Raw genomic sequence first — 19086 nt, 5'->3', positions numbered from 1 at the left:
AGAAATAATTACTTTATTGGGAATTAGTTTTTTAATAATTAATTTAAAAGTTATTGAATAAATAAAACTCGGTTTGATACTGAATGTATCAAGCGAGTATAAAGTATAAAGAAGGTAATCNGATAAACGGTCTCAAAAGCGTTGACGCTGCGTCTTTCCGTTGCAACTGGTAACGTTGACTTACGCTGTCCNTTCGTCGCACACCTGCAAGGCATCGGGTGACGTCTTCCCGGTGTACGCGAAGGCCAGTCGTCGGGGCGCAAAGTGCTGACGCTGCACCCCAGTTATCTGTATATTTCTTCATTCCACTGTTTGTTTCGAATAACTTGTGCCACTTTCGTCACTTCATGTTATTCGAATAAGCAGTTGAATTTTGGAATTTTATTTGGGGCATAACAACTATTTTTTTTAGGTTGTGTTAATCAAACCACAATCGGACTCAAGTGGTTTGATAGTTCACAGATTGCGCTTCAAAACGTCGTTTATTGCGGGGAATTCTTTTAATTCAAATAGGTGTTCTGATCAATTTAATCTAGGAGCCGACAATTAATTTATACACCTCATACCATCACGATTCAGAAATGTCTTTCATATTTTATTATTTCAATACTGTCCAAAATTTAAAAGAAAATATACATTGTTTACCTCATTGACGTACAATATGTGTTTGGAGACGAAAAGCAAATATGAGGATTGAAGATTGCTCAAAACTATTATGTTTCAATAGATTCTTTTGAAAAATGCAAAGAGCATAATGTATCATACTGCTTCAGTATGTATTTTACTAGACCCATATTCTGTAGCCACTTTAGTTTTATTTTTTCATTTTTTGGAAACCTTTGTAAGATAAAAAATAACAATATACGGGAATTAAAGTTTTAAATTGGAAAAATCTAATGTGCTATGTATTTTATCAGTTGAAGCTCTATTGAGGTTGACTTCCTAACGGTCTCAAGTATATACCTATAATATAACCATATACACTTACTCGGGAAATGATGTCTTTACAATCTCTTTTCCTTTTCCGGCAAAAGAGATATTGCACCATTATGTTTGCAGGTTGTTTCGTCTCAGAAAACAAATAATAAAATAAATGAAGGTTAATTCATACATGCTCCAAAAATTTGTAAAGATATTTACCCGGGTTATTCACCCAGGAAAAATCCAAAGTCGTGTTTAGCTGTCTTTATCGCTCAATAATCGGGCGCCAGCCGAACCTTCACGGGAGGTTCGACGAAAACCGGCCTCTGAAGCAAACTCGTCCACTCAGAGGACTTCTGTGGCTGGGCAAAGGGCTGCCCAGCTAGCATCAGTGTGAGACGGTAGAGTGCGCGGAGTCCACCGGGAGTATCCTATGCCAAACGTCATCAGCCACTATGCCAGGCTGGAAATTAAGCCTCACGGCCTAATCATCCATGCAAATTGAATTTACACTCGTCCTGGAGGTTTTACACTCCCTCAGTAGGTTTTCTCCTCCCGAGTATTTCGACTCGGGATTGTTTCAGAGTTAAATGCGAATCAGCCGGGACTCCTCAGTGTCTGGGACGCCGAGAGGCTGATTCGACCAAAGTGGAACACTGTTACCCACTTCACGACCACCCACACTCTCGATCACCAGTTACCGCTTCGGTCATCGCGCATCACTGCCTCTGGGTAGTACTAGAAATGGCACCGTCTGGTCGGGCCGACAGGAGGATTCCTCTACCCCAGGCCCACGAGCCCATCTGCCTCAAATCATTCCGCCGAGGCCAGATAACGCCGGAAACCGCAAGGTCGTCACCAAGAGCTCCGAAATAACTCTTTTTCCCATTTATGGAGAATGCAGGAGCATTCCTCTACCTTCGCTACCATCAGTTATGCACCTGGCTGCGCCGAGCTATTCGCCCACCATTCCCTTGGCCATCTTCCAAGCCAACACCACGGTATACGCCGGAGAAGACCTTTCGACTTCCCCGCTTGAGCGTCCGCATTCGACTAACTCAGAATCTTACTAGGGCCTTCTCCCCTTAGTCTGGTTATCTCAGCGACGATAGGTCATTCCGTTATCCTATCCCCACCAATCAACCAGTCCTCTCACCTGGCCGTTGGTCCCTAGTCTACTCTGACATAGCCTGTGGAATCGCCCAGTTGGACAGCCGGTACGTCGGCCTTTTTTCCCCTAGCACATGCTGGGCGAATTCCAAAATAGCGATAGTCTAGTAACGTCCTCCAGACCTCCAGGGGTCGCAGTTTCACCTATACCCGTTATGCCTTAGGTCTTTCATCGGATTGTCGCTCTTCTCATCCAGTCCTCCATCCTCTACATGTCACTAACTGTCTCTCTTCAATAAGTTAAGAGTTCACATATCTTTTTGAGTGGATTTCAACCCGTAAGGAGAAAATCTCGTTACATACCTTCCTCCTTAAGAGAGGTTTTGACCCGAAACCTGGACGTTTCTAGTCAAAGACCCTCCAGGAGCAACTATTCTTCTCCTTCCGACTCTTCAGTCGGGGGGTCCTCCAAAGCCTCCTTATAGGGCTTCGTGTTCACTATAGCGCAGTCTTTGGTATTACGACCCGTCATATCAGAAACTTGGTAAAAGTTTCTGCAGTGCTTCTTAGTCACCACGAAAGGTGCATTGAACCGTTTGTTCAAGGACGGTGAATGATGCTTTGCGGCACTCGACAGCTCGTGGCCACCAACTAGGACCAGTTCGCCGACCTCGAATTCACCCTTCCTTCGGCGCAAGTTATAACTTTGTGCCTGTCGGTCATTAGCTTTGGCTAATGCATGCCTAAAGGCCAACCTGAGGGTGTCATGGCGCTTTATGCGCTCAACCCAGGCTTCTGTTGGAGTTTCTTCAACTTCAACATCTTCCTCCAACTTTCGTCACAATGAATTCGCTGGCTCTGGCTCTTGCCCGAGATTTACGAAAGCCGGCGTTACTTTCAGGGAATTGTGTTGGGCTGTATTGTATGCAAAACGGAATGCATCCAGATGACAATCCCAATCACGGTGATCCTGATCTACGTACGCTTGTATCATACCTTTTAGCGAACGATTCACTCTTTCAGTGGGGTTCGCTTGGGTGTGATACGGCGGCGTTGTTCAGTGATTCATGTTGGTGGAAACAGCCAAATCCTTCAAGTCCTCGTTCACGAACTCGGTTCCACTATCGGTCAGCAATTCTCGTGGAACTCCCCATCGTTAAATGATGGTTTCCTCCAGTGCTTTTCGTATCGTTGCACCGGTTGCTTTTCGCAACGGTCGAACTTCTATCCACTTCGTAAAGAAGTCTTGGATAACTAGGATATATTGGTGTCCCACTTTACTACGCGTAGTAAGGGGTCTGTCGTAACTCATCAAGGATCCCGGTCATGTTTGCAACCGGGTAAGCATCCTTTTTTGTTACCTCATTTACCCTACGGAAATCGATACATAATCGTTATTTTCCGCTAGCTTTCTTTACCATCACAACGGGACTATTCCAGTCGCTTTTGGATGGTTTTATTATTCCATCTCGGAGCATCTCATCAACCTCTTTCCACATCGATAGTTTAATGTGTTCAGACACGACCCTGACCCTTTGTCCGATAGGTTCGTGCTCTTCCACGTCAATGTTGTGGGGTGGTAATCGGTGGACTTCCATCATGCACTGGAATTTTTTCATCCAGGAGTTTTTGGAGTTGGCTATTTGGTCCTCTCCAGGTACTTTCAAGCCGTTACAAACAATTATGTGGCAGGCTCGGTCCACTGAGACAAATTTGAATGTTTCGTCAGGTTTGTATCTAAAGAACCAGGATTGGTCAAAGAAATCAATGACCATCCGTGCTTCTCTCAAAAAGTCCAATCCCAGTATGAAATCCTCGGACAGCGAAGCCATCCAAAGAATTTCAACTGTGATGGGTCTTTCCCCTAATACCAAAGGTATTTTAGAGGCCTTCTTTACCACCTCTAGTTGACTATTCGCCACTAGAACTCGTCTCGGCTTTTTTCGACTCGAACTGATACCCAGCTCGCTCAGCAGCTCGATCTCCCCTTCTCCAGCGAAGGTACGAGATGCCGCTGAGTCCACTAGAACGCGCGTCTACCCCTCCCTGAAGGAGCATCACGACCTTGTAAGTCGTGTGCTGCTTCAGTTCCCTGCAACTCCAGCTCATCATAAATGACTTCTACAGTCTCTATGGGCTCTTTGTGCTCTTCCATCTCGAGTGCTGTCAGAGATGGCTTCTCATAGCCTCTGTGTTGCCTCGAGTCTTTATTCCCGAAGCTCGACCTTTTTTGCAAATAGTTCGGGACTCGGTACGCGAAGCTTAGGCACAGGGCATATTCTGGTTTTGGAGGGGCTCACCACGTGAATTCAGAGAGAATTAACTTCTCCTGACGTAAAGCGTGCCTTTCCAATTCTTTAACCTCGACGCCGGGCCGAGGGTGTAGCCAACGATGTACTTCGGCAACATATTGTTATAGATGTACGTTAGCCGCTTCTCCCCAGACCATAGAGGTCGAGTGCGTCCAAACAAGCCGTTCATATTTCCTATGAACGCCCCTACACTTTCGTCCGCGCCTTGTCGGAAATCTCTTTGTGCAACGCTTGCTGCAAATCCAGCGCTCCGAATCTTTAGCGATGAGCGTGGCACGCGTCTTCCCAAGAAAAAACCTCCACGTAGCAGTACCACGTGAGGGCATTCCCCTTGAGGACCCCTTTCAGGATTTTTACGAGATCGCTCTCTTTAATGCGGATTGCATCTCTCGCGTCATCAATTGCGGAGATAAAATCTTCCACATCTTCGTCTAGTTGCCCAGAGAACGTTATGCCCCACCTGGTCAAATAATCCAGGGCTTTGCCGGAACTTTCATAGCAATTTTTACGATCCTCGCGGCTGTAACAATCGCTCTACGTCGTGCTTGACTCGGAGGTTTGCCTACGACGTTCTCTGCGGGCAGGGGCTGCAGCTCCTATCAGCCCTGAAGTCAGGAGCTGTTCTTCTAATCTCTTCGCTTCTTCAGCGAAGGCTCTTAATACCGCCATTCGAGAGGCTAGTTCCTCTGGTGACTTTTCGGCCCCTTGGCTTAGCCTATCCTTTGGCAAGGGAAGGCTCCAATCTGTCACCAGCAGATTGATTGGCCTCTTAGCCTTCTCCTCCGCCGAGAGCGCCCCCTTTTTCTCTGGTTTCGATTTCGAGACTTTTTCAGCCTTGGATTCTCCACCACTACTCTCAGAGGTCGTCACTTTTCCAGTGCAACTCTTCTGCGTTTTCTTCTTAGCTCCCTTTTCGGGATCCATTTCTGAACCTTTCGGTCCACTCGGGTTATCAGAGGTTTTCTCCTAACCTCCGCCTTCTGTTTGCTTATTCAGCAAATCCTTCTTTGGCGCCATTTCTAGCCCAGGGAGTCTTTCGTTATTTCAGGAGGCTTATTCAACCTCTGCCTTCACGACAGAAAAGAGTTTTCTGGGAGCTCTGCACCTCCTTTTATACCCTGCAGTCAAGAGTGGGGGGTCCTCCCTACTCTTGTTCCCTCTCCGAGTATGTGGTGCACCCTTCTTTGGGTCGGCGGCTCCTCTGGAGGCTCTTGGGGAATTTTACCCGTGTAGTAAAAGCCCCTAACAATCCCCAAGATCATCTAGTGAGTATTTTCGAACGAAAACTCACTAGATCTGGGCGATTATCCGTATTGCCCCGGTCATTTCCCGCCATTTCGGACGTTCTAGGACATTTCTAGGACATCATTCCATATCGTTCCAGTCATTTTTCCCTCTTTTCCGCTCTTTTATTGAGCTTTTCATTCTTTTGTACTGAAAAATCCTCAATTTCCCGCCTTTGGCGGTACTGTTGGATGTTTTTCAATTAAAAGATCCCTCCCCGAAGTTTTCAGTATTCTTTCAACTGAGCTGGCGCCCTCTAGTGGCATTTCTCACCAGCCGGTAATTTCCTTGCCGGCCGGTAAAGAAGATTTCTACTTTACCGCCTGCCATTCAACTGTGGTGGGTTACCAACAGTTGTTAGTTTTATTGGGGAGGCGCTAGATGGTGCCTACTACCCGATTTGCATGCAAGTGTGAATAATTTGTTTGTTTTGGGGCTTTCGCCCCTTTCCTTCGTCGGTTGTACACTTTTGTGGGCATACCGACGTATTTTTATCCTGGTCATATTGCAAATCGAGGACTTTCCTACATATTTGAGAAACAAAATTTCCCAAAAAAATCATCCGTGGGGTTTTTCAGTCCACTTGCCTAGGGGTATTCCTCCATGGCCTCCTCCTCTGCCTTTCCCCTAGCTTCGGAGGGGATTGCTCCCTCCTTGCCTGCCTCCTCCTGGAGTGCGAGCTTCGCAGCTCGCCCCAGGTTCCTTCTCTGCTTCCTTCGGAATTTGCAGGGCCTGACTCTCCACTCCCGGGTTTGCCCTGCGGGGTGTCTTTCAACCTTCTCGGGTGGAGTTGGGAGTCTTTCTCCCTGCACCACGTAATTGGGGCCTTCCCTTCGTCCCGGCTGGGGGCGTTTCTCGGCCCTCCTCCTGGGTGTGCTGAAGGTGGTTCCTGCGAGGGGCGGGGTGACACTCTCTGCCGCTTCGGCCCTCCTCTTTGTCTTGAGCTGCTTCTGCAGCTTCCTCAGATCGGCCCTGGGGATGTTCTGGCCAAACGCCGGACACCAGGGTCCCTTGGTCCTGTACTTTTCAGCACAGGACGTGCAATAGGACCCTGGGCACGGGATTCCGCAGTTCCTGCAGTGCGGCCGATACGGGGCAGGACAATCTCTGCTCTCGTGCCCCTCCTTCCTGCAATTCCAGCACAGGTGTGCGGAAATCGGGAGCGGCTAAACCACCCTGCGGGTCTCCTCTACCCCGGGGGTGCTGTCGATGAGAGGGGATTCCTGGACCATCCTCTCGTTTTCAGAGGCCTTATGTTTGGGGATTTTCAACCCAACTGCCTCTGTGGCTCCCTCCCCTCCGTGCTGAAGCACCTGGGAGTACACCTCCTTCGCCTCAGCATCCAGGCCTCTCCTCTCACAGTTCTTTCGCCCTGGCTTCTTCTCCCCCTTCTCCTTCCTGCCTTTCGGCACTTTTCCCTCGACCTTGGAGCTCCTCTCCTTGACCTCAGGGACTAGCGCTGGGGCTGCAGGGGTGTTCCTCGTCCTCGAGGTCGGCTTACGGGATTTTCGCCCGTGATTTGTGACCCACGCGTAGGAGGACTTTCCGTCCTCGACCTCCATCTGCTCTTGGGGAGGAGGCGATGGCACAGCCAACGTGGAGGGCCCCGGGTTGACTAGTGGCAACTGTGCGAGCATCGTTGTCATCAACTCGGGGTGTTCGACCAGTATGGCCGCCAAACTCCTCCCCAAGGCGTCCTTCTCATCAGGGGTTTTCGCCCGAGTTGTCTCTGCGACTGGAGACGGAGCTGTCGTGGTAATTTCTACCACCTGAGACACCGCCTCCAGAGGCTCGAACGTAGGTGACGGAATTTCACCCTCATCCTCGTCCATCGCCATCAACAAAGCCATCTCGGCCTGTTCCGCCTCCGTCAACGCGCGATCTATAATGGAAAGGGCCGTGAAATCTAACGTGGCGGTTTCTTCAGTGCCTTGCGTGACTGATGAGCCATCCGCTCTCCTTCCTTCCAGGGATTTTCCACCCTGGAGGTCAACTTCGGACTCCGGAGAGTACGACTTACCTCTTTAGGCTCCTTCGGCAGTTTTCAACATATTCTGCACCAAACTGTCCAACACTTCGTCCTGTATCACTCACGGGTATTTCACCACGTACACAGATCTGAATTTTCGTCTCCGGGGAGCGTCGAGAAATATTCACGTACTGTCGCTTTCACAGCCAAAACGGAAAAGGACGCTTCCCGTGGTCATTCCCGTAATTCCACAGGTGTTGCGGGTAGGGGGATTAGGGCGCGTATCAATTAGATTAATCACCGCCGGTGGTCCCCCTTAGTGACCTGAACTCCGACCTTATTTCCATATTTAGGTGGTCCTTTTGAATAACCTTGATTTACATCAATCAGAGGTCTAAATGTCATCCTTCGCGCGAATTGTCCGTCGCGTAGCTCGCCCTCGCGGGCGGAAAACGTACCGCCGACACCTGCAGTCGGTAATGCTATCCTTTTTCAGAATAGTCTTCTTTACCGGGTGTCGGTAAATGCGTCTCTCAGCATTTTTGCATATTTATGAGAGGAAAATTCAATTTTTCAGAATTCTCACCGTTTTTCACTCGCTTTCTTCGATTTTCCGGTCAAAGAAGGAAAATGTCCCGCCCTTGAGACCATCCTCCGCCGGGTGGCGAGAAAACTGCACTCAGAGCAGCCGGAAAACCCTTCCCAAGCGAAAAATCGATACCTTGAAATTTTCGTCGGGGAAAAATAAACTCGTTCCCTCCAGGTCATCTCCCCCGGGTGTCAAGGAGACAAAACCTCGAGTTTCTGAGAAAATCTCCCCACGACAGAAGTTTTGTGCATTTCGAATTCTATTTTTCCCTTTTCAAGGAATAAATAAAATTCATTACATTCGAGGGGAATCAATTTCTCGAACCTCCTCGTATTATCTATACGATAATTTCCTATTTACCCTTTTCAGGGTTTTCTTCCACTCCATTGGCCCCATGTTGGGCGCCATTTTGTAAGGATATTTTCCCGGGTTGTTCATCCAGGAAAAATCCAAACTACTTTTTAGCCGTCTCTATCACTCAATAATCGGGCGCCAGCCGAACTTTTACGGGAGGTCCGACGAAAACCGGCCTCTGAGGCAAACTCGTCCACTCACAGGACTTCTGTGGCTGGGCAAAGGGCTGCCCAGCTAGCATCAGTGTGACACGGTAGAGTGCGCGGAGTCCACCGGGAGTATCCTATGCCAAACGTCATCAGCCACTATGCCAGGCTGGAAATTAAGCCTCACGGCCTAATCATCTATGCAACTTGAATTTACACTCGTCCTGGAGGGGTTTTCACTCCCTCAGTAGGCTTTCTCCGCCCAAGTATTTCGACTCGGGAGTGTTTCAGACTTAAATGCGAATCAGCCGGGACTCCTCAGAGCTTGGGACGCCAAGAGGCTGATCCGAACCAAGTGGAAAACTGTTACCCACTTCACGACCATCAGTTACCGCTTCGGTCATCGCGCATCACTTCTTCCGGGTAGTGCTAGAAATTGCGACGCATGGTCGGGCCGACAGGAGGATTGTTCTACTCCAGGCCCACGGGCCCATACGCCTCAAATCGTTCCGCCGAGGCCAGATAACGCCGGAAACCATAAGGTCGTCACCAAGAGTTCCGAAATAACTCTTTTTCCCGTTTGTGGGGAATGCAGGAGCATTCCCCTGCGTTCACTACCATCAGTTATGCACCTGGCTGCGCTGAGCTATTCGCCCACCATTCCCTTGAGAACTTCCAAGCCAACACCACAGTATACGCCGGAGAAATCCTTTCGACTTCCCCGCTTGAGCGTCCGCGTTCGACTAACTCAGAATCTTACTAGGGCCTTCTCCCCCTAGTCTGGATATCTCAGCGATGATAGGTCATTCCGTTACCCTATCCCCACCAATCAACCCAACGGGATCCCGGGGGCACCAGTCCTCTCACCTGGCCGTTGGTCCCTAGTCTACTTTGACATAGCCTTTAGAATCGCCCAGTTGGACAGCCTGTACGTCGACTCCTTTTCCCCTAGCACATGCTGAGCGAATTCCAAAATAACGATAGTCTGGTAACTTCCTCCAGACCTCCAGGGGTCGCGGTTTCACCCATAACCGCTATGCCTTAGGTCTTTCATCGGTTTGTCGCTCTTCTCATCCAGTCGCGGCTCTTTCAGCCGCCTCTAGATGTCACTGACTGTCTCTCTTCAGTAAGTTAAAAGTTCACATATCTTTTTGAGGGGATTTCAACCCGTAACGAGAAAATCTCGTTACAAATTACTTTGTGCTTATGGAAGAGCGGTAAAATTACCACCCCCACAATTTTACGAGAACGTTGACGCACACGCATTGGGGTCTCGTTCAGTACCCTATCCAATAATCGGGGCGCTGGCAGAGCCTTCAATTTGACTCAAATCCGACGTGCTGAGCCCATAAGGACAGACGATCCAGTTAGTATAGAGATCAGTGGTTTGTTCAAGCTGAGGTAGAGCCGCACATGTACCTGGGATACGGCTTTTTACCCGAGCTCGAGCGGCGTAATTTCCACACGGGTGAATGATCAATATATTCAGCGCAAATATCACCTAATGTTCCTGTTCATATTAACTTCCATTCAAAATTTATTTCGGATTCTAATGTTCAAAAACCGAAGTGTGCTTATACTGTCCTTATTAAGATTCGGATTTTCTATAAACCTGTTTCAATTTGATACAGATATTTATGCAACTGGTATTCCGATGCTAAAATTCAAGCAACTTACCTAGTTATATCACACAATTCACCTCTCGGTTCTTTTTACGCATTTGTTTGTTCATTGGACTATTTTGTTCAATGTTCTGTTTTACCTCACTCAATTAATAAAAATATATGTATTTCATAAAGCCATTGATATAAATCAAGAATAGAAAATAAGATCCTTACCGTTTTGGTTTTCCACTAAATTACTCCTTTATCAACAGCACGTTTCTCTGTGCGATATCTTGGATGAGTTACCTTTTGTTTGCACTAGGGAATGATGGACGTGGCTGCAATAGTAAAAATTTATGTTGGCATATATACCTCATACATTTAACCCCTCAAGCCCGGCGTCCATATCACATGTGGACTCACGAGTGTCTGCATGTCTCCCTTCAAAGTGGAATTTTTCCGAAAATGTAGAGCTTTTCAAATTTGTGTAAAGAGTAATCACTTCATTTTGTTCATTGCTACTTCCTATCTCTTTTGGGCTATTGGAAGTAAGTGAATTTCGTTACTATTTAGGACACAGCGAGGTTAGTCTCAAAAAGACGCCGTCCTTGAGGGGTTAAAACAAGGAATCAACACAGATTAACATTTTCTTCTTAATTAATTTCCACGGTTCTCATGTGGCTTTCATTTTTATTGAAATAAAAATTAATTTAATTGTTAGTAATCACAGAGGATCGTTTCTGCATATAGAGTTTGATGGATAAAAAAAATTCAAACTTCAATCAGCCCCTCGAAAATCTATTTCCATAACAAACAAACCCTCCGACTAGCATGAACTTGAAAACGGAAGCCAGAACAAACATTGATTTATTCCGAATGACTCCGGCGGTGCATTCGGACCACCCAAAAAACGTCACGTCAATTTTTTCGATTTTTCATTTGTCATTGTGCCGACCATTGCGAAGGGGTACATATACTAGCATTCAGATGCAACTAACATATATATGTGTGTATGTGTGTGTTTTTTATCGTCTGTCGGAGAATGCATTTACGCATCCCCACTTGAAAACGGGAATCAATGATTTCCTCTTTCAACTGGGGTATGTCGGGCTCGGATCAATGATCAATACCGACTAAACTCCTGTCAGACTAATTTCCACTAACCTTTCATCCCCTCGTGGCACCACTGTTAAGTATTACTTCACGAGGGAGGTCTCAGCTATCTGCTCTTCAACGTTGTTATCGTCTAGTGTACGTCCTCCTGTCCCGCTGAGATGTTGGGTGCGAGGAGGAGGTGTGTGTGTGTGTGTGGGTATGTGTGTCCAACGATTTCTTCTGAATAAATGAACCAGTTCACCTTTGTTTGAAGCGCGCGCGAAGGAACGCCTCATCGATCGCCCAGTTGAAAATTGATGTAGAATAATTGATATGATGATCAATATAATCATTGATGTAATGCTTGATATAATGATTGAAATGATGATGATGATGATTATTGTTTTTTTGATTCATTCCTAAATAAATGAATATCACATTGAAGGAAATATTATTTATGATAAATCAAAGTCAATGAAGAAAAAGTTGAAGTTTCTCGAGTTTCCCAAAAAACTTGAGAAGTTTTTTTAATTCATTTGAGAACTCGAGAACTTTTTTGGACTCTTTAAAAAACTTGAGAAATTTTTCGAATTTTCCAGAACACTTCAGAAAACCTGAGAACTTTCGATGAAACGGCGAAAAATTTCAAAGAAATATTGCATAATAATAGAAATGAGCATAATTTGTCTAATAACTATCGTAGAGCATTTTCAAGTTTTCCCGAAAGTTCTAGAAATTTCCACTATCATTGGCTAAATAGAATTTTTCAGTTTCGAAGAATATTCCCTCATTTTATAGAAAATTTGAGAAACCTTCAGAAAGTTGTGGAAATTTCTAGACCTGTCTGCGTTTCACCCTCTCGGGGGTGGATTTTCGAGAAAATAAAAAACCCTTGTCTTTTTATTTTGAAAGAAGTATGTACACGCGCATTTTCGACTCTCTAATTTGAGCGGTTCTCGAAATTGCATAAAAAATTTTGCCCCCTTTTCACCTCTCAAAGCGGTGAATTTCCAAAAACCCTCTGTTAGTGGGAGTCTACGTTACTCAGGGTAGCGGTAGGCAAAAGCTCATGCTCGTAGCTCTTGTAGTTTGGGCTGGGCGTTGATACGTCAGTCGCCTCGAAAATGCCTTCTCCTTTATATATAAAGAGCAGATCCACGTCAAAAGGCAAGGCCACAAAAGTCGATCTCACGGATTTTTTCGCCGATTTTTTTCCTTAAAGTTGGTCTCAATGCGAATAATAAACAAAAAATCACCCAAAAATATTGAAAACGAAGGAAGTTATGATTTTTTGAATATTTTTCGTTTCTCTCGTTGCATATTTTCAGGTGATTTTTCTTTTTAAATTTTCAGCAATATCTAATTCGGGTTTGGAGGTATCAAATCGCAGTTTTGCACATGAAATATACATAGAAAGACCTTGAAAATGAACTATCATTCGATGTATCCCATTGTTATTTAAGGGTTTTATGCAACAAAACGTGTTTTTTATTCAATCACAATTATCTCAAAAACCTCATTTTTTTTAAATCTGAAATTTTCACCAAAAATCATTAGTAAGATGATGAAGATGATGATTGACTGCATTTTGATGGGTGAAATAAGCGTGTTGCTGGAAATCGCAGGAAAATGTGACCTTATTTTTCTTAAATCAAGATGTGGGTGCTGATAATCTCTTTGTCGATTTTTTTCCTCAAAGTAGATCTTTAGACGAACATATTGAAAAAAAATCATTGGAAAATATCAATAATTAAGGGAGTTACTATTTTTTTAAAATTATTTCCTTTTTTTTAATCAATGAGTTTATAGATGATTTTCGAATTATCGTCGAATTATTTTAGGAATGAGTGCATTTTCAGAAAAATACCGGCGAATAACAAGCTTTCGTTATAACTTTATCTACTACCATTTGATTTTATGACTTTAACAAGAGTCATCAGATGGGAGAGTTGGTGGATAAGGAAATTGAGTTTGTTTCTTGCTGAAAATAATGATGACAAATCTCGGAAGTGAATCCTTTTTTTATTTTCCTTATTAATAATCAAAATATAAATTTCAAGTGCTTTTTATGAGCTGAAAATTAAGGAATTTACGGGAGATGGCATTTTCGACGCGTTTAGGAATGGTAAATAAGTTGAACCTCGATCTCTTCAAAGTTACTACACACAAAACGTTTTCAAAAGTTGTAGTTATGAGATTCAATGGTGAGGAATCTTTATACACACTTGAAGGTCCGTGGGGTTCTTTCAAGCAGGCTGAGATATAATTGTAGTCATAATCTCTATCCGAAATCACCCCTACCCACCATTTCTCTCCTGAAACAATAAAGACTTCGTCCTGAACTGTTTCGAGTGTCGATAAATCATTTGCTAATTTCACGATTTCCTGTTGACTTGAAGAAGAGAATGGTTTCACCATTATAGTACCAGTCGATATTGGCACAAAACAATGAAAATCCCGAGTCCCTGGAATGCCTTTCACATTTGCAATTCGTGGAGTCAATTTATTCTTCATTTGGAGAATTTTGTCCTTTGACACATAAATTGTAGTTATGTTTGGCAGATTAGCTCGTGCCCAATCACAAAGTTCTGTTACGTTGGTAATTTGATTCGTAAAGGGCCGCTGAAGACTCGCTAGCTTGGCTGCACGTTTGAAAGTGCATCTTTCTATAATTTTCATTCTACACAAATTTATTATCACTTCACTAACTGAAAAAATATTTGTAGTCGATGATTTATTTTGAAACTGTCAGTCTCGGCGAAAAACACTGAACGTTTAGGGAGGTGCTGCGGAAGAGCCGTGCAGCCACATTCAGTTCAATGAGAGGATACACTGGGCATCTACATGATCAGAGGATTTTGTGTGGCGAAAAATATGAATGACCGGAAAGGAAGACTATTTTTCTCTCTTGGAAGGAAATCACGTAAGTTTATTGATTTAAAAAATGAAAATAATTTTAAAAAAATCATAACTCCCGTAATTATCGATATTTTCCAATGATTTGTTTTCAAAATATTCGTCTGAAGATTTGCTTTGAGGAAAAAAATCGACAAAGAGATCCTCAGCACCCACATCTTAATTTACGCGAAATTAGGTAACATTTTCCTCAGATTTCCAGCAACATGCTTATTTCACCCATCAAAATGCAGTCAACCACTGCGAAGTAATAACGTTAATTGCTGCCAAAATTTTCATCATTTTACTGATGATTTTTGGTGAAAATTTCGGATTAAAAAAAATGGGGTTTTTGAATTAATTGTGATTGAATAAAAAACACGTTTTGTTGTATGAAACCCTTAAATAACAATGAAATTGTTAGAGTCCCGAGCGGTTGGGTTCGGTAATTCGGAAGAAATAGCACTTGCGAGACGAATACTAAATAATATCCTTCATTTAATCTCAACTCTTAAAAGGACAATTCAATGTGTTCATTCTGATACGGAAGGTATCAGGTGAACCGCGATAAGAATCGGTTAAGTTACTGGTCCAGAGCCATTAGTCTCGTGAGTATTTATTACAACGAGAGGTTATGACGGCTTGGCCATTGCCTCATATCTGTATGGTGTTACGATAACACCATGCGATTGAGCCCAGTGGAAATGCTGATGCATGATCCACTGGCTTACTTATTAATGCGAATATACGCGCTTTATAATGCACTTATATTCTGAGTAAGTATGCAATTGCTTAATTCTATGTTTGTATTCCGAAATATGTGCTACATTTGTTCGCTCATTTTTCGGCATGATTGAGTAATTATGCTCCACTTTGTGGGGCATAACAAAATACATCGAATGACGGCTCATTTTAAAGGTTTTTCTATTCATATTTCATGTGCAAAACCGCGATTTGACACTTCCAAACCCGAATTCGATATTGCTGAAAACTTGAAAAAAAAAATCACCTAAAAATATGCATCGAAAAAAATAAAAAAAATTCAAAAAATCATAACTTCCTTAATTTTAAATATTTTGGGGTGATTTTTTTCTCAAAATGTTTGCATTGAGGACAACTTTTAGGAAAAAAATTGGCGAGAAAATCCGTGAGATCGACTTTTTTGGCCTTGCGTTTTGACGTGGATCTGCTCTAAGATGGGAATATATTGTTGATGAAGCCGATCATCTCGGCGGTGTGTTACCTATTCCCATAGAATATGTGAATAAACTTGAAAAAAAAGCCTTTTTTTCAGATATCTCATGATCTTACCTAGAGAAATAATAAGATTTAAACTTTTTCATTTGAAATCAATGCGTACTCATGCAACTTGATTCATCTTGAATGTGGAGTAAAATCGTCACAGGTGCTGTTTAATTGTCGGGATGGAATTTTCAAAATTTTCTTTTTCTTTCCAATGAAGAGAAATAAAGGAATCGGTCCACAAATTATTGGTTCGACCCATAACGGCCACCTTTAATGCCACCAACCTACTTGTTTCCTCTAATACCCATTTCAGTTGGTCAATATACTTCGATTCTAATTCAATATTATCCAGTGACCACAGTCGTAAACCTATAGTCAATCAGGTGATCCTAGTATAGAGTATAAAAATGACCAAAAGTCAAGGTTTTTTTTTTCGCTACAGGTTAAAACTGTACAAACGATTACTAACAGGCTGATGTTTACAATAACGAAGCGTTTCTTTGTGAATAATAAAAAAAAAGAAACGCTCCTTTAAAAGTTTCATTTGAATGAACGGAGCTCGTTCCATCATCCAAAATTCAACACAACAACAATGGATTAGCTGTGCGTTGAACAATTAAGATGACCGTCCCTTTCAGTAAATCGTACCTAGATAACATAATTTTGTAATTTTTACAAAATTGCCATTACGTTTTTACGAATACCGCTAGCTGAGACATATTCCAACATGTCTCGCCTACAGAATTCCAAAATAATTATCAAATCTTTGAAGGGGGCTCGCAAAAGAGGTAAGGCCCAGGCGTGGTTACGCACATTCTCCTTCTCCCTTATATCCCGTAAATACATGTATATACTCCACTATAACGATTTAAGTTACTGATGGACCCGCAGCAGAGCGGCATATAACAGCACATCAAGTTGAACAGCGTATAATCTTAGTAGTTATTAATGGCGATGGTTTGGGAAACTGCTACCGGGCAGATTAACCCCACAGCACTACCCACTATACTCCTTTTCGCTCAGTCACTTGGCATTTTTCTTTCTTTTATTATTTCTTTCTGGCAACTTCCTCTGTTTTCTACATAGCCTAACCACTTTCATACGTCTTCTTCGTTACTTTTCTCTCATCTCCCCGCACTGTGAAACTGCATTCCACTCGTTGTTAGTTGTTCATACTATCTCACAGGATTCTGGAGCTACCTAGTCCCAGCGGAGGAACTGAGAACAACTGAGGAGAGGAGAGAGATATGAGCTAGTGGCGATCCTAAGCAGGCGCTGGTTTAATTACCTGCACTCCAGTCTTAACCGCACTCGGGTTAATCACCCATTCCCACTCATACAGACATTCCGGTATCCTGAGATGTGCAGCCTTGAGTTTAAAGTGTCGTAAAGGCAACGTAAACCATGTAAACACGTCAAATTTTCTATGGACCCATTCATTTTATTGGGTTAGTGGATCAATCTGAAAGAAGAAGCAGAAAAGAGAAATAAATAAAATTGATGCTGAGGTCTTAGGTAAATCTTGCAATCCCTCGTAAATCGGATATACTCGAAGAAGGGCAAGTCGAATGACCTTTGAACGATAAAAGAGATGGAAGTTCATTTAACAGGCAATAAAGAGAGGATGAATGGTGTTGGTGGACACTCGGAGGTCGAAACTCGATGTTTAACTCGGGAAAAAAGATTTTCCAAGCCCAAATGCACTATTCTAAGAGGAATGTTGAGACGTGTGATAACGGAGGGGAAACAATCCTCAAATTGGAACTTAAGGTTATCGATGATCTGCTATTTGAGCTTATTGTTAGGGGTAAGACAGTCGACCGCTTCACCCCAAGTACGAGGGGGCGTCTCTGGATGTTGAAAGAGAGAGGGATGTGGACGCAGATCTACCTTCAAGAATATCGCTCGAGAATAGAGAACTATCAGAATTCGACAAGCTACTGAGTACTTATCGAACAAGCTTAAGATGATTTAGCCAGAATAATGCAATGTAATAGGAAAAGATTATGACGTTCTTTAAGACCAGAATCCTTAATTTTTTGCAAGTACTCTCTAGTTCTTGTTCTTCTCTATTCTAGTTCCAGTTCTGGGGGTGTATAATTCAAGAATATCTCTAATATGTTTCGTACACATCAACAAAACATCAACGAACTAGAGAGTATCTGCGAAAAATACAGGATTCTAATCTTAAAGAGCGCCATAATCTACTGGCATTGCATCATATTATATTGCATGAACAATGTTAAGGGGTATTCTATACGTGCTCAACAGTTCATCGAATTTACTGCACGTCACTAGTGTGTGAAATGAAAACTCTCCTCCTGAAGTTGTCGAAGATTGGAATCGAAGATTCGGGAGCAAGGCCATTCCTGATGAGTCCAAGGCGTCGAATGTTAGGTCGAGCATTGACATCTCTTTTCTACAGAATTCCACAGTTGTTGCGAACGGCGCATCCGTAAGAGTTGCGCTTGACATCAGATTTCAAATTGCATCGACTAGAGAGTTGAGGAGTTCGATACTAGTGCAGCGTAACCATTACAGCATCCTTTGGTGACTTTATACGTTTCAGTGGACGACTGCGAGGCGAAAAAATATTACCCTCCATGACGGTACTCATCTTTGCTTCTCTCACAGAGATCTTTTTCTCATTTTTGCCTTTTGGTGTGTCTTGATATGCAATATAATTGGCAATGTTGTTGTTTGTGTCGTTGAAATTTTTTTGCGAGTAAATCGGCCAGATCAAATAAAAAATTTCTAAATGCTATTTGGCAATATTTTATATTTATTAGGATCGTCGAGCTGAGAGAGGGTAATCAAGTCGAATATTGTCGTTGCCATTGGGTGATAAGATTATACGATATTTCTTGAGCAATATCTTCCGTGCGAATAGTACCTCATCTGACAATCAAATTTTAAAAAAGTATGTTATGTTACAAGTGCGTGAAGTCAAGTTCAGTGTTCAGAATGGGAGTGGGGGTTAAAGTGGTTGTTTTTGTGCACGAGTGCTTAAAGTTCAAAAGCGTGATTAAAGTGAATTTTGAGTGCGTGAAGCGAAGCATGAGAGTTCACTTCATGCACGCTCTTGAACTTTACGCATGCCGCGCGGAAAGGAATCGCTTCATGAATACTAAACCATTTCGAAAAGCGCACTTTTCAGGCACGTATCGCCAAAACATTGGAATAATTTGAAGAGAGTGCAAAAGAAATGGAGTAAGAAATATTTATGAGATAAAAACCTGTTCACTGTTTCCACTCCGTTTCACGTTCGTGACAACCAGTTCGATAAGTGTAGTTGACTGTCTTCATCAAGATTCTTTTCTCACTTAATCATTGATTGTAGTCTGCCTCGAAACTTTATTTCAAATCTCTTGTTGCAATTCGACCAATCCAACATTTTCTCCCAGGATCCCAACCCACCACTTTATCGAAATCATACAATTCATAATTGCAGTCGATTTCTGGATTTTCCTCTACGTCCATCTCTCCAGACGTTCCCTTGGCCCTGTGTCCGTTTTCCCGAGTTACGTTCAGGACTTTCGTCTCAGACTCCGATTTTAAAGAT

This window comes from Diachasma alloeum, unplaced genomic scaffold (genome assembly GCF_001412515.2).
Source record: "Diachasma alloeum isolate Michigan unplaced genomic scaffold, Dall2.0 Dall_scaffold_00518, whole genome shotgun sequence".
NCBI lineage: Eukaryota > Metazoa > Arthropoda > Insecta > Hymenoptera > Braconidae > Diachasma > Diachasma alloeum.
The sequence above is the reverse complement of the archived record's forward strand: the minus strand, read 5'-3'. Positions refer to the sequence as shown.